We start from the raw sequence: 14,281 nt of genomic DNA, 5'->3' as shown, positions 1-14,281 counted from the left end.
TAGAGGACTTCAGTTTTTCCTTGTTTAGACCGACGATGATTATGGCAATGATGATGATTAAACTCTAGTTCTAAAAAAAAAAAATCGTTGCGTTGTCTAAGAATGTAAATGAAAGTGGTTTGAATCCCTTTCTACCTATACAATAGAATATGACGATATGATGCAGAGATGAGATATTTGATGGCTTTATTGTTGTTGTTGCTTAGAATTTCCAAAAAGGATGGGACAGGGGCAAGAAAAGACAGAAAATTGTGGAATGCTAAACAATAACAGGTTCCTCACTTTGTGAAAGACTACAGGGGCGAATAGTTCAACTGTTTATGAATAACTGTACTCAATGTGAATTTGCAAAAAAAAAAAGAAGAGACTGACAGACCATTTATAGTCCATGATGTCACCAAAAGGTTCTGAGAATCTGGAGAAACACTCCGAAATACCGTGGACTTCTGTGGGCCTGAGCTCATCTGAGGAGGACTGACCTAAAGTGGAAAAGTATGCTGTGGTCTGATGAGTCTCTGTTTCAAATTATTTTTGGAAATAATTGCCATTGAGTCATCCAGGCTGAAGAGGAAAAGGAACATCAAAATTATCGTAAACAAAGAGTTCAAAAGTCATTATCTGTAATAGTGTGGGGATGTTTTAATGCCTATGGTATGGATAACTTGTACAGTTGAGAAGACAACATAAATACTCAGCGGTACATACAGTTTAAGAGAAACATGCTTCCATCCAGACAACCTTTATCAGGAAGGTCCCTGCATTTCAGCTAGATAATAAAAAGACACATTCTGCACGAGGTACAACAGCAGTAATAGAGTACAGGTGCCATAATAGCGAGGTGAAATTGGTTTTGAAAATCAATGGCACGTTATAAAGCACAAAATATGACAACTGAAAGCTTGTACTGTTGAGCAACATAAGATCTAAATGAGGCCAGAAGGGAAAAGAATTCTAATCTTCAGTCCCCAGATGTTTAGAAATGTTTTTAAAGAAAAGGTGATATGATATAACACACTGATAAACATGCTGCTGTCCAAACTTAAAAAAGTGTTGCATGCATCAAATCTAGAATTTGTGTATGTGAATGATAATAATAAACAATAAATATATCAAATTAATCAGTTTGAGTATTAAATGTGTTGTGTTCGTGCTGTAGGTTGAAAAGGATTTGCAAAATTGTTGCTTTCTGTTTTTATTCTGAATTAATCTAATTATAAAATAACAACAACAATAATAACAATAATAAAAACACTACATAATAACATAAGCTATCTGCAGTAACATATACCCTTTGTTAAACATAAAGAAATGAGAGGCTCTATGTACCAGACAAAGGACACATCAATTATTTGATTCTTCTAGGATTGATTACAGCAGGGGTGTCAAACTCATATTGAGTCCTGGGCCAGATTTGCTCTGATGAGAAGTCCTGATGGTTGGACTATTTAGGCCAGGATTGTGAAAGTCAACTGCAGATTCTGAATTTAGGCCTAATGTAAGATCCTAACAAAGTCAACATTTAAACATAAACTGTCAACCTCATTTTCACCATTAGGAAAATATGAAAAAAAAAAACATAAATAACACTAATAATGAATCATTCTGAGATTAAAAAAGGAAAATGATAAGTTTAAAGGCTCAAAGTCTGAGATAAAAAGTCAAACTTATTAGTTCAGAAATGTCAAAACATGAAATTTAAAGGCAAAACAATTTTTTTAAAAGGCACATAAATGAGATAGTCAAGTCAGCGTCACAAGTTCAAAAAGTAAAAATATGAATTAGAATTTTGAATTGTGAATTTTGAAGTTTAAAACATGAAAAAAGTCAAAATCATAAGTTAAAGTCAGAACCGTGAGATGCAAAATCGAAAATATTAAATTAAAACATTCATTTCTTTTCCTACCTTCATTACTTTAAATCTAACTTTTTTTACTCTTTTCTTTTTCAGATTTTTATAATTTAACAAGGATATTTTAAATCATCAAGGTTAAGTTTACACATTTATACTGGAAGAAATCTTCAGACCTCATACTGGTGGGCCAGTTATAATAGAAAGATCATATGATCTTGCGGGCCAGATACAACTGTACCAAGGGCCAGATTTGGCCCCCAGGCCTTGAGTTTGACACCTGTGGATTACAGGATATCATGGGATTAAAAAAGAAAATAAAGACAAACAATATCACTATTGTTACTGCTGTACACTCGTAAACTTCTAACTGGTCTGCCCTCACCCCAGAGCTAACGGCTACTTTTTTAATCTTTTGTCAGGGCATGCTGATCATGGGAAGAGATGAGACAAAACTGAAAATCTGCAGCAAATGTAAGACATGGTGTGATGTGTTGTATGGTTTCATAGTTCCAGCCATCCACAGGCAAAAATAAAGGCTTTGACAAACATAAAAATACAGAAATTAGGAGTCTGCAAGTGGGAAATGTGAGTCGTGTGTGTGCCTGTATTTATTATATTGGAAACGTATCTACATGGGACTGAATATCAAGGGTCCAGGCATTTTTCTTTTGCACCTCTGTGTAATTGAGACATAATCCACTGTAGATGCCTGACAGCGCTCCTGTGGGCCACATGATGGCAGTATTTACTCTGCTACATAAATACTGTTTGGCACTCTGTATTCGTCAAGTTAACAGTGGCTAAACAGAAGAAAAGTTCCGGCTAACATCGGCTTACAAATAAAAGTACAGAGCAGACAGGAGTTATCCCAGTGTTAAAGTAGCCTTGATAAAATGTTTCAGAAACATTCCTTTGTTTTTCTACAAGTCTGGCAACATTTGACTGTTTCAAAGCCCTCCTGCTACATGGCTGTGGGCCTATACGCCAAGGGCAGTGGTAATTTTACATTCAATCTATTCATTAAAACTCTGCAGATAAATAGTTTCAAATGTAAATTAATCTGCTGATTTCTTAATGCAATATTTTATTAGCTTGGATGATATAAAATGAAAGTGTACTTAATGTTCATTATTATTTTATAAGAGCAAAAAGATATGTTTTTTCGAGCTTATTTTGCCAAGCCAATAGTCCAAAATGAAGTACAATGTCAAAACAAACAAAAAATGAGAAAAAACAGCCAGAAAAAAATTAACTCCTAGAACCAGATGATGCGGGTATGTTTGATCGCTTGCAAATTGATGGATTTCTTTACATTTCCATATAAATTTATCAGACTGTATGTATGTATGTATATAAATTTATCAGACTGTATTTATGTATGTATATAGCTGCTTAAAGAAAGGGACATTAGAACCCGGATGTTTTCATTTTAATTTGAAAAGCATAGACAAACCGGAAGTGCATGTGTTTTTATATTGTGTCGGTATCAAGCTTCATTACAACATTTTGTCTCACTCGGGGAATGTAGCTCGGCTGTACTGCGAAGTTTTCATCAAGAAATTATTAAACAACGCTAGACCGAGACATGGAGACGACAGTACACATTTCTGTGGTGAAGTAACAGGATATTTTCATAGGTGAGTCTCTGTAATACTATATTTTAGTCCAGAACTAGCGACATGAACGTTTGCCTACCACTACACAGATCTGAACTTCCTCCTCTTCGAGGCTGACGAGAAGCTAGCAACTCTTAGCTATGCTAGCTTGTAAAATGTCCCCGTAAAACTGCAGAAAACGTCTGCTTACACTAGTTAAAGTTTTATGGCCAATATGAATACTGTCTTAGGTAAACTCTGTGGATATTTATTTTTCTAGCAAGTGAGAGAGAACCAAGCTCGGCGAGCCAACAACTCTTTGGGCGATTAAAGTTAGACACAAGCTTCCTACTAGCCGAATTCGTTAGCTTGCATGCTAACGGAGGTTAGCCTGGTGGAAAGTGTAAACACACAGTGGTCCTTCTTGTTTCAATCGTCTGTCTACTTATACTGTGCTTTTTTCAGATTACTGCGGTATGTTATGATGTTAACACTACTTTTGGAACAGCTTTTCAAGGATTAAACCGTGGAAACCTCGGTTATTGTTGTTTTTTGAAGACGTGTAACGTTATCCACATTTCAGCCTAATGTTTGCATTCACGCTTTGGGGCTTAGAAAGTATCTCAGCAAATTTGTATATCGTGTAAAAAATAGTCCGATTAAATCGTTTTTAATCACTACAGCACCACAGGATAGATCGAGTATTGTTTTCACTACCGTAGTGCTGTGTTGATAACTTCGTAGTTTGTACTAGATGCTTTTAGGAGCTGGTTTATGCAGTTTTTGTTTCGTTTTCCTGAGACTGAACTATAAAGCCTCGTCTCCTTAGCACCAAAATGTCCAGCATACATTTCATATACACGTAATTTACCTTCTAATAAACAATCGAATGATGTCGAAATGAGTACAGAAAATTTTACTACCACTGATTTTACAGGATTCAGTGTCCTTTATTTTGATTAATGAAAGTATCAAAAGTATAGAAGCTTCAAAAGCATCAGTTTCATAAGCCAGGGGCTTAAGGGAGTGGGGGATCCATCAAACATAACAAGAAAAGTCTTGCACACTGTTTCAACAGCACAGATATGGTGCGGAAATGTTGCCAATGTATTTGAGCAATTTTCACAACATGTAGTTGTTACCTTGACTTTTTTTCAAAAACCACAAGCTTTGTAATGTTGGACTAATGTTGTTGCTTGCAGTGGCATCAAGAGCTGTCAGTTACCTGTATAAAGTAATGATACCTTGAGAAAGCAAAGCCAAGCTGTAAGGAAAATGACTGTGGCATCCTCCACTTAACATTTAGTTTTTCCTCACATTTTTACATTATTAGGGCTTAATGTAATCTTTCAATTCACTACAGGTCTTTGTTTCAAACACAGGCTTGGTTCAGTGACTGTAAAACCTCACCTTCAAGATTTTTTTTTTATATATTTTCACTTTATGGCTTAGTCAATAATGATTTCCTGAACAGATAACATGCCACTTGCTGGGTGCAGTGTTTCCTTACTGTGTGACTTTTATAGCGTACATGCTATATTAATCTGTGATTTCCTCATTGGAACTTTCTGCCAGTGAGTCTAATTATTTTTCAGCCTTCTTCTCATGGCTTGTTAGTGTTTAACTTGAACCCAGGCCCCTCTTTGCTGAGTGTGAAGCCAAAGAAAAGTGTTGTGCTCTTATGTCTAATAACATTTTGGGGGTTAAGGGATTGTTGAAGTGACCTTACCTCAAACTTGGGCCTTGGCATGACTAAATGACCTTTCAGAGGCACTTTTTTAACCAACAATCCAAGTGATGTGTTGTATATTTCAATGACAGACATTACACTTTCAAGCATTTTATTGTCTTTTGTCTTAAACACAAATATTGACACATTGCTGTTGTGTGAGCAAAGTGTAATCCTTGTTTTTCTAATCACTCACCACATACAGAGCTTTCACCACACCTTTAATTTGGTAAGAGGCAATGTAAGCCAATGGTTATGCAGTCTGAACTGGTTTAAGTTATGATGACCTAATTTTGTTGCCCAGTTTTTTTTGTTTTGGTTTTTGCTTTTTTTTTTTAAAACTGTTACGTGACTGATCAAGAAAGAGCAAACAGTATTCAAATGTCCCCAATTCATGTTTATTTTCCTATTGAGGAAATGAAGGGGCCAGCTGTCCGTGTTTCAGTGAGTTGGTTGTCTTTATCAAAGATCATTTTAAGGTCTTTGAAGATACGGGTATTTAAATTGTTTTCCAAAGCTGTATTTGTACAATCTAATGATCACTCACAGTCATGCGACAGCCCACTGACCCTGAGGGGCTGACTCAAGCAAACTTTGTATTTTGCCACAGTGTCTCTTATCTACCAGTGTGGCACTTACCTTTACTTTTCTTTTTCCTTGTTTAATGAGCTAGCAAATATTTGTGTGTAAACATACAAGATGGGACAATAAAATATATGCTTGCTAGGGTTGACAATTTCAGTAAATCATTTTCAGTTTTTCACATAGGAACAACAAGAGGAAGATATTATCACAACCTGTGGTTATTTTTGAAACTCTTTATCCAGATCACTGTGAATCCAAACAATTAATCATATAGGCTAAGTAGGATAAAACTGAAGATGAAGAGTCATTCTCAAGTTTGTAATCTATGAAGAAAAGATACTTCCTTGTTGTAAAAAAGAGATTAGACATACTCCATCTCGGGCTGAACGACTTTGGAAAATAATCTAATTGTGATTTTTTTCCCCAATATTGCAAATGCGATTTGATTTGCTTGGTAACTTTCTTTTATTCCTAAACAAGGGCTGAACAACTCTTTAAAAGTGTCTAATTCCGATGATTTTGACTCGTATTGCAAATTGGATATGCATTATTGCATTGAAGGATTTTTGTCATTCTTATATTTAATGAGAAAAAAGTACAAAAATGAAGAAAGTAGGATTTTTTGTAGACTATTCTAAAAAAATGGCACTTGAATGATTGCATGATATGTCATGCATAACATCCCTGCTGCCAAAAAAAATTTTCAAAATGGCATTTTGACACAAATGTTTTGGTCAAAGAAATATTGCAGCAGGCCATATTGCGATTTAATCTAATTTTCGATTAATTGCCCATCCATGCCATATTGAGGTTCTAAAAGAATTTCTCATCAGTCATTACTTAAAAGGAGTTCTACTTGCATTCCATATGTTCATTTTTTCCCAGTCCTTTTTTAAATTTCAGTGCACATTTGGCCTCATATGGGCAGTGAGTCCAAGCCTTGCTGGATAACTATGAAAAACGGTCCTAAATCACACAGTTGAGTAGGGTAGGCTAGGCACAGATATCGATGCTTCATTTTGATACCCTGCCACCCCACGGAAGGCAAGAAATTCGTCATGGATTTTGTGTGATCCATGTGTTTAGCTACACCAGTTTCATTTTCTTATCCCACGGTTGACTGGCATCTTATAAAGTTATTTCTGCATATCATTTATGATACCCAGATAGCTTAGCTCCTGCTAACTTTCAACACATGTTTTTGAAAACCCAAACAATCCTCAACCCTGCAGTTGAGCAGAGCTGAATGGACAGTTAGGAGACCATCATGGTTCTGGCTGTTTCACTCTGCACTGCACTTCATAAAAAACATATGAATCAATCATCATTATCCCTAAAGATCGTACTAGAGCTCATAGTTGATTTGCAGCAGATAGATATCGTATATGGTAGGGGTGGGTGAAAAAATCGATACAGCGTGATATCGCAATATTTTGCAACACATGAGGTTTGCAAGAAGTGCTACATGAAAATGAAATACTGCAGAAATACAACAAACACGAGTGCAAGACTAATGCTGACTAAAAACAGTTGAAAAAATTGTATAGTTTTGCAATACTCACTGTATTGCAAAATGTTTAAAATCTCAATGATATCATAATATGGTCCACTAGTGATTCCTTCCCCTAGTATATGGCATGTTTTCTCTAGTGGTAGGATGAAGTGCACATCCCCTTTATGTACAGTTGAGGACAAAATTATTAGCCCTCCTATGAAAACGTCAATTTTTCTGAAGTATTTCCTAAGTTCTGTTAAACAGAGTAGAGTTTTTCACACAGCTTTTCCAAACATCCTAGTTTAAATTTGGATGCTTACATTATTTTAATTTGCACACAGAAACAAAATTATTTCACCGAAACCAAAAACTACCAGGGTCAAAATTATTAGCCCCCTTTAGGACTGACCTTTTAGCCGAGCCATAGCACAAACAACTGTTGGTCAATGACATGTTCAAGCTCGCAGTGCTCAAAGCTTGTAAAATCAAGTTTAAACCAAGGGTTATTTCCCAGTTTTACACACAGTGTAAAAGAGGAAGGAGGAAAATGAAAGAGGAAAATGTTGTCCAAGATAATACGGTGAACAGCTTCACACTATGCTTTCTGTCTGCCAGTTTATGAATGGCTTTATATGAGCAAGAGAAGCTGTAATGCACCATCAAAGAAAGGAGAGATGAAGACTGCTTGTAAATGTACTCCCTGGTTTGTCATTATTCAGATTTGAAGCATTTTAGAAAATGAGATCTGTTAATGTTTTAATATGTTAAGTAAATGCATTGGTCACTATCTGACCCCAAGGACACAACATTTGTTTTGGGTTGTAAAAACAAGTTTGTTTGTTTCCAAGAAAACTCCTCAGGGTCCTTTTCAGAGGGTTTCTCTTGGGAAACAAACACAAAACCTCCACTGACCTTTTTTTTTTGACGATTGAACATATTTTTCAGGACTGTATATTGACCTTTTTTTTGCCCGTAGCACTGGTGCTTCAGAGATTAGTGTCTCGTAGCAACAGACCAAAAATGTTGCACAGTATATGAAATGTCTGTTGCATTACTAAAATCAACCAATGACCCAACAATATGCTTAGTAAGTGATTTTATTTAAAAAAGAAAAACATCTTAAATCAGAGCTTTTCTTCAATAGCTCACAAAGTAAACAGCCAATCAATGTTGAGGATTTTGGGGTGGCCACTCAGATTTCAGCGAAGCCCTCATCAGCCATATCTACCACGGGCTCTGGATGAGAACAGCACTCCATGCAACAGAGATTGGAGAGACTGATGTCTCATCTCCACATTCAGGCACAAAACAAAAGCAAACTATAGAAAGCTGCTCAATGTTAAAGGAGTGTTGATGATGATCAGTGTAATATGATATGTACATTGGGCCTTGTGACAGAGCAGATAGAGGAGCAAATGAACGCCACTCAAACCTGCTTTGTAGGGGTGTGTATCACCAGTTTCCTCTGATACAATACGATATTGATATTTTGGACAAGGATACGATATTTTCCGATATCACAAAAGCTGCCATGATACGATTTCAATTCAGTTTGATATAGGGGCCTATGATCGATATCAGGCGATATCAGAAAGATATCAGATTTTATGCACAAATTAGAGTATACAATTTTTTTTTTCTGTACACATATTTACAGAAAAAAAGCAGTTTCTGCAATTAAATTACTGACAGGCCTCTTTATTTAATAAAAACATATTTTTAATGAACAGAACAAAGACCTGCATTTCACTGCAATAAGAATTTTTTTCTTATTTCATGTACCATATTTGTCATCTTAGCTGTATTGACCAATCATGTATCAGCAGGCTTTGGTGTATAGGTTGTTTGAGATGATGTCGCTTCACAGTGAAAAACTTCAGCAGACTACACCTTATCTATGCTGATGGCACACCACTTCTTATTGATGATATTCTTATGATTTGTTGGTCTCTGTAAGCAGATGTTTTCATGACAGTACAGCTAGAAATCCATCCTGCTTTTGCTTGGTAGTAGTGTGTGGCAAAATCAGAAAATAGATTCCCTGACTAAATGGGATGCATCTGAAATGACTGCTCTGGTCTCCTTTAAAAAACGTGCATTTTAAAGTTGTTTTCTTTTCCTCTTTAGGATAGGTCAGATAAAGCTTGACTTTTTTGTTTTTACAAATCTGTATCAATATGTTGTTGCTTTATAACTGACTTTCTACTTGTTGAACCGAGACTTCAGAGATAAATACACTTGCCTTGGATGGTATGGACAAAGAGTCAATGTTAAATGCCACACAGAAATAGAAATCTTTCTTGGAAGTCATTCCAAGCTAGCCTTTGTCTTCTCTGGAGTTTTGGAGTGCTAGAAACATACTATCCTACAGTCAGACAATGATTGGCGATGACTACTAGTGAGTTTCAAGACTGACACTTAAAGAAGCAATAACTGAATCATTACCTTAAGATTCAGTGGGAAAGTGCTCTGCTTTGTTGCCTTTTATCAGACTATTTAGTAAATGCTGCATTAACAGCCCCGGGGACGTTTACTCCAGTCCCTCTGGTCCACACAATCTGAATGTCGGACATTTCTATCATACTTTAACTGGTAGATAATGGGCTAAATGGAGCTTCATGAAGGCATGGGGTTAGTTTAATGTTGAGCTGACAGAAAGTTGGCTTTAACTGAAGAACTGATTGACAGTCAAACAAAAACTTCTCTTGCAGTTATCTTGGTCTGTAAATGGCAGTGACCCTGTTAATTAAGCTGAAATATTTCCTCTTTATGTGGACTTAAACAGGTTATGTAAAATATAAAGCAGCTTTGCCATCCAGTCTCTGGGCTGTTTCCCTGTCTTGCCCTGTAGTAGCTGAATGCATTGTCATGATCAGGAAGTTTGTTCTCTGGCTGGAATGTGTCCGGAAATTAGTGTACGTGTTTAACACTTTGCAGAAGAACACTTTGAAATGTTTGTTTCCATAGTTGGAAGCTATTATTGTATGTTGTATTTCTTTGAAGGAAGGCATTGGTTACAAAGAACACTTGAAATCTCAGGAGAATTACAACCCTACAGCTAAATCTGGACATCAGCATTGACAAACACAGCTTATTATGGCACTTGTGATTACCAAGACCATAACTGGGTTAAAATAAAATTTTAAAATGTGTGAAAGGAGAATGATTTGGTTGTTCTTTCAGCTGCTGATAGTTGACGAGAGATTAGTTGTCTCCAGTATTTCTTCTTTGAGCTTTATAAGAGCTCAACAGTAGACATCCAGCTAAAAAGGTTACAGGTTACAGTGGCCAACTAGGGCCAGTGAAAATGCTGCTGATAGGGAAAAACAAAAACAGTAAGATTCTCAATATCACACCTGTTGCTGGGAAATTCATGCTATTAATATTACTTCTTGTCTGATCACCTTGTGAATTACTACAGCGTCAGCATCTAACAAGCAACCACTGGCATGTATTAGTCATATTTAAAAGGTAGCTACCACTGAGAGCTTCATAGCTACCAAAAGCATGTGATGTTTTTGTAATATTTGTCGTTACATCAAATTTCTTGACCAAATTTTGATTTTTTTTTTCTAATGAAAGTTTAGAACTTCTTATTTTCATATATATACATATATATATATTTTTATTTATATTTTTTTTTTTTTTTTTTTTTTTTTTTTTTTCCAAGAAATGCTGTATTATAAATTTGTTCTGATTGTGAAGCAGTTTGCCCTGCAAACCTGTGCACGCCCTCGCCCCAGTCTGCTCTAAGGGGATTGACCTGTTGAAAACAGCCCTAATGTGCATCTCTAGCAGAGTGAAGTGGCACTTCTGGCATGTGCCAGAGGCAGACCAGAGTTCATGCTGTGTATCTTAGTTTATAGATTTCTGCCTAGATGGAGTATGTGGAATTTGAGGGTAATTTTACTTTTTAATTGATACCTTCCTTTTTCCTGCATTGGTGAACCTTGATAAAGGGAGTGACCTAATGTTACAGATTGGTAAACTTCAGCATCATTGAGTGATCAGTGTGGCGGAAACATCTGTGTAACTTTACATGAAAATTGCATCAGGCACTGTGTAGAAAAAGCGTTTTGTTTAAACAATATCATCCGCAAATTCTTCCACCTCAGTGTTTCTTTGACCGTAAAAACAGTGAAACAATTTTGAAGCAAATCTGGGTGATAATGAAGCCCACTGTTGTGACCTGAGTTGTTTAAACCATGTCAGAGTTTAAAGAGATGATGCATCTTCAAGTCAGCAAAAGATGTATGTTTGTTATTGTTGTAGTTCCAACTAAAGATTTGTGAATGCAGTTGGGACGTTTTAAATGTTTCCTTCTTTTATTTGTGCTGCTGATCTCTGTTTACTTTGGAAACAGAAGAAGCACCGGGAAGTGATGTTAATAAAAAAAAATCAGGAAGGATGTTCTCTGGGAAATTGCCTTGTTCTCTTTGTAGCTTATTAATAGTCCTAAAAATATAAAAACAGATAGTTTTTATGTGCCAGCATGCACTCACAGACCTGTTTTATAAATGTGCCATTACAGTTTGGTTATACACCTAATTGTCTCTTTGCAAAATTACAGGCAGTGGAAACCTAGATTTATTTTGTTTATTGCAGTTGAAGAGCCAACATGTTATTGCTTTGTGGTTTCAAGGACCTAAGTTGTTAAAACCATTACCACTACAGCCCAGAGTGACACATTGTGGTACTATTTTTTCCCCCACCACTGTAGCACATAAATTGCAATGTGACTCCCAAAAATGTTGCATCGGCATGTCTCTTTAGTTAGAAAGCACAGATTAAAATAATTTTACAGCGCTAATCACAAAGTAGCATCAGCTGATGCAAACCCAGTGAGTCCTTTTAAGAGCTGACAGATAGTTGAAACCATTTACTCAGCCGCAGAAAGCTTCTGCCCCCGGGTTGTCTTGGGAACTGGGACACCATCCCAGTGTGTGTGAGAGCTGCAGTTGCATATGATTGCCCTCCAGCCACACAACTTGGATACATAGATGCATACACACACACACACACACACACACACACACGACCACAGTCACACGGAAAGTCCCACTCACTCTTAGCACAGTGCCGTGGCAGGCTTTTCCAGTTTAATGACGCCCGGGGAGTGTAATTTCACATTCACTTGCGGGTAGCCTGAAATTGCTCCTCTCTCTTGTTAAAGTTTCCTTTTGCTCATGTGACTTTGCTAGTTGACCTCATACATCATCAAGCTTTGTTATGAAGTGGAATTATAGTGTAAGGACACCACTTTAACCAGCACGACCAGAAAAGCCTCACAATAGAAGCTGCCTTCATGGTCACTGGCTTTATTTAGGATTGAGGAAACTAAGGGATGACTCTGGAAACATCCTATTTAAAGTTCCCGGTAGTTGCTATCAGAAAGACCAGTCTGCTTGATTAAGAGTAATATTAAAACTAGCGAGTAAAAGGTGCATTTTCGTACTTTACCCTTTACAGACCAAAGTAGTTTGCCATGTCCTTGTTTAAACTGCCTGCCCCTTTTTATTTATGCTCCATCAATTTTATATTTGTACTGAAATGCAATTGTTTGGAATTAATCATAGCCATAGACAAAATAGTTATGGGCTAGAAAGCTTCATCTCCAGCTGAGCCAGTGACAGTTCAGCTGCTCATAGTTTGGTTTGAACTGTCTTTTATTCGTGCCATCCCCAAAGCAACATACAAATACTACAATCCAGTGTGACAGATGTCCATCAGGCTCTTCTGTGAATGATTCTGATGTGACAAGATGTCTGAGCTGGCAGTACATCTCTGACTGTCTAAATATGTACAGGTGTTCATCTTCTCCCACTGTACAAAACTGAAGCCAAAATATTCTGGCAATGGCTGCTGACCATAGACTCTATAAGAATAAATATAGTTTCATGGCATCTCCCATTGGTTTCTAAAGTGGACCTCTGAAGCCCAACAATGGCGGTTGCCATATTGGATAAAATGCCAAATGTTTTTATTTTAAACCAGGCTGTATTTGCGTTAGGGATAAATGATATTTAATTTAACAGTCACAATGGGGATGTGCACATGCACAGTAGTCACATTGAACAATGTGCAATGTAAGTAAACTTTATCAAGGTTAGTCATGTGACCTGAAGCACATCATGCTGTCACTTCTGTGTTGTTTGATGAAAATCACTGTCGTGACACAGTCTGTTTCCTTGAAGTACTTTCAGGCTGCAAGTGATGTTGCTGCTGTCACAGATACACAGGCATGATGCTTGAGACAGACCTAGGGGAGTGGATGCTTGCTATTAACAGCACCTTGTCGCCATCCTTGTTAACATGGAAGGGGTGGCACTCTTGACCTACACTTCAGCCAGTCAGCAAGGAAAGCTCAAAACAATTTGGTGACAGAGAACAGTTGTGCCGCCTGCTTTTTTGTCCAGTCTGTGGTGAGGCACCACAGACCTGAACCGATCACCTGTCGTCAAAACTGCAGACAGTGAAGGCCTGATTGGAGGAACTGTTCTGGTTTGCCTGAGGTCTGAATGAAGGCCTGTGTATCCTTGCTTTGACACACCTCAAGGAAGTAACACCTACAAACTAAATGAAGTGTCGCCTCATGTCATCTTAAATAATCTTACATCCTGTCATGTTACCCATTGGTGGTTTTTCCTTTGCTTGCTTACATATGCAGCTTTGGGTTTTAATTACGACCCTTAAACTTTCAGAGTGTGCAATCAGAACTCATTATTCTTTACAACTTTGCTGCAGGGCCAGTGTCTTGATGAGATGCAATTATGGTGTGATGTTTTTTTATCCATTTTATTTTTGGTTCACAGTTCAGTGCAAATTAACTATACATTAAACTACTCCAGGAACACATTACAGTCAGCAACTTATGTGCGCTAACTCTGATAAGCTCTGTCTTGTCTTATGTGTTTTACAGAGAGGATTTACTGTTTGAAATGCTGTTTCCAAGCCCAAATAGCTGTTATCACCTTGATATCACTGTACTAGCACTCTAAAGTTCAACCTTAAAAGTAAAAGGACTA

The 14,281-nt window shown here is 37.0% G+C and overlaps 1 protein-coding gene across 1 annotated transcript in view; it reads left to right on the top strand.

Moving 5' to 3' along the window:
• The first annotated feature begins 3,334 nt into the window (after positions 1-3,334).
• rnf19a (ring finger protein 19A, RBR E3 ubiquitin protein ligase) overlaps positions 3,335-14,281 on the top strand; it is a 30,428-nt gene continuing 19,481 nt past the window's right edge. The window contains exon 1 of the mRNA XM_041808324.1: positions 3,335-3,489. The gene's annotated coding sequence lies outside the window, so the exon portion shown is untranslated. The remainder of the gene's footprint in view (positions 3,490-14,281) is intronic.

The sequence above is a fragment of the Cheilinus undulatus genome, linkage group 16 (genome assembly GCF_018320785.1).
Source record: "Cheilinus undulatus linkage group 16, ASM1832078v1, whole genome shotgun sequence".
Classification (NCBI taxonomy): Eukaryota; Metazoa; Chordata; class Actinopteri; order Labriformes; family Labridae; genus Cheilinus; species Cheilinus undulatus.
Note: the sequence above shows the minus strand (reverse complement) of the source record. Positions and strands in the feature narration are given on the sequence as shown.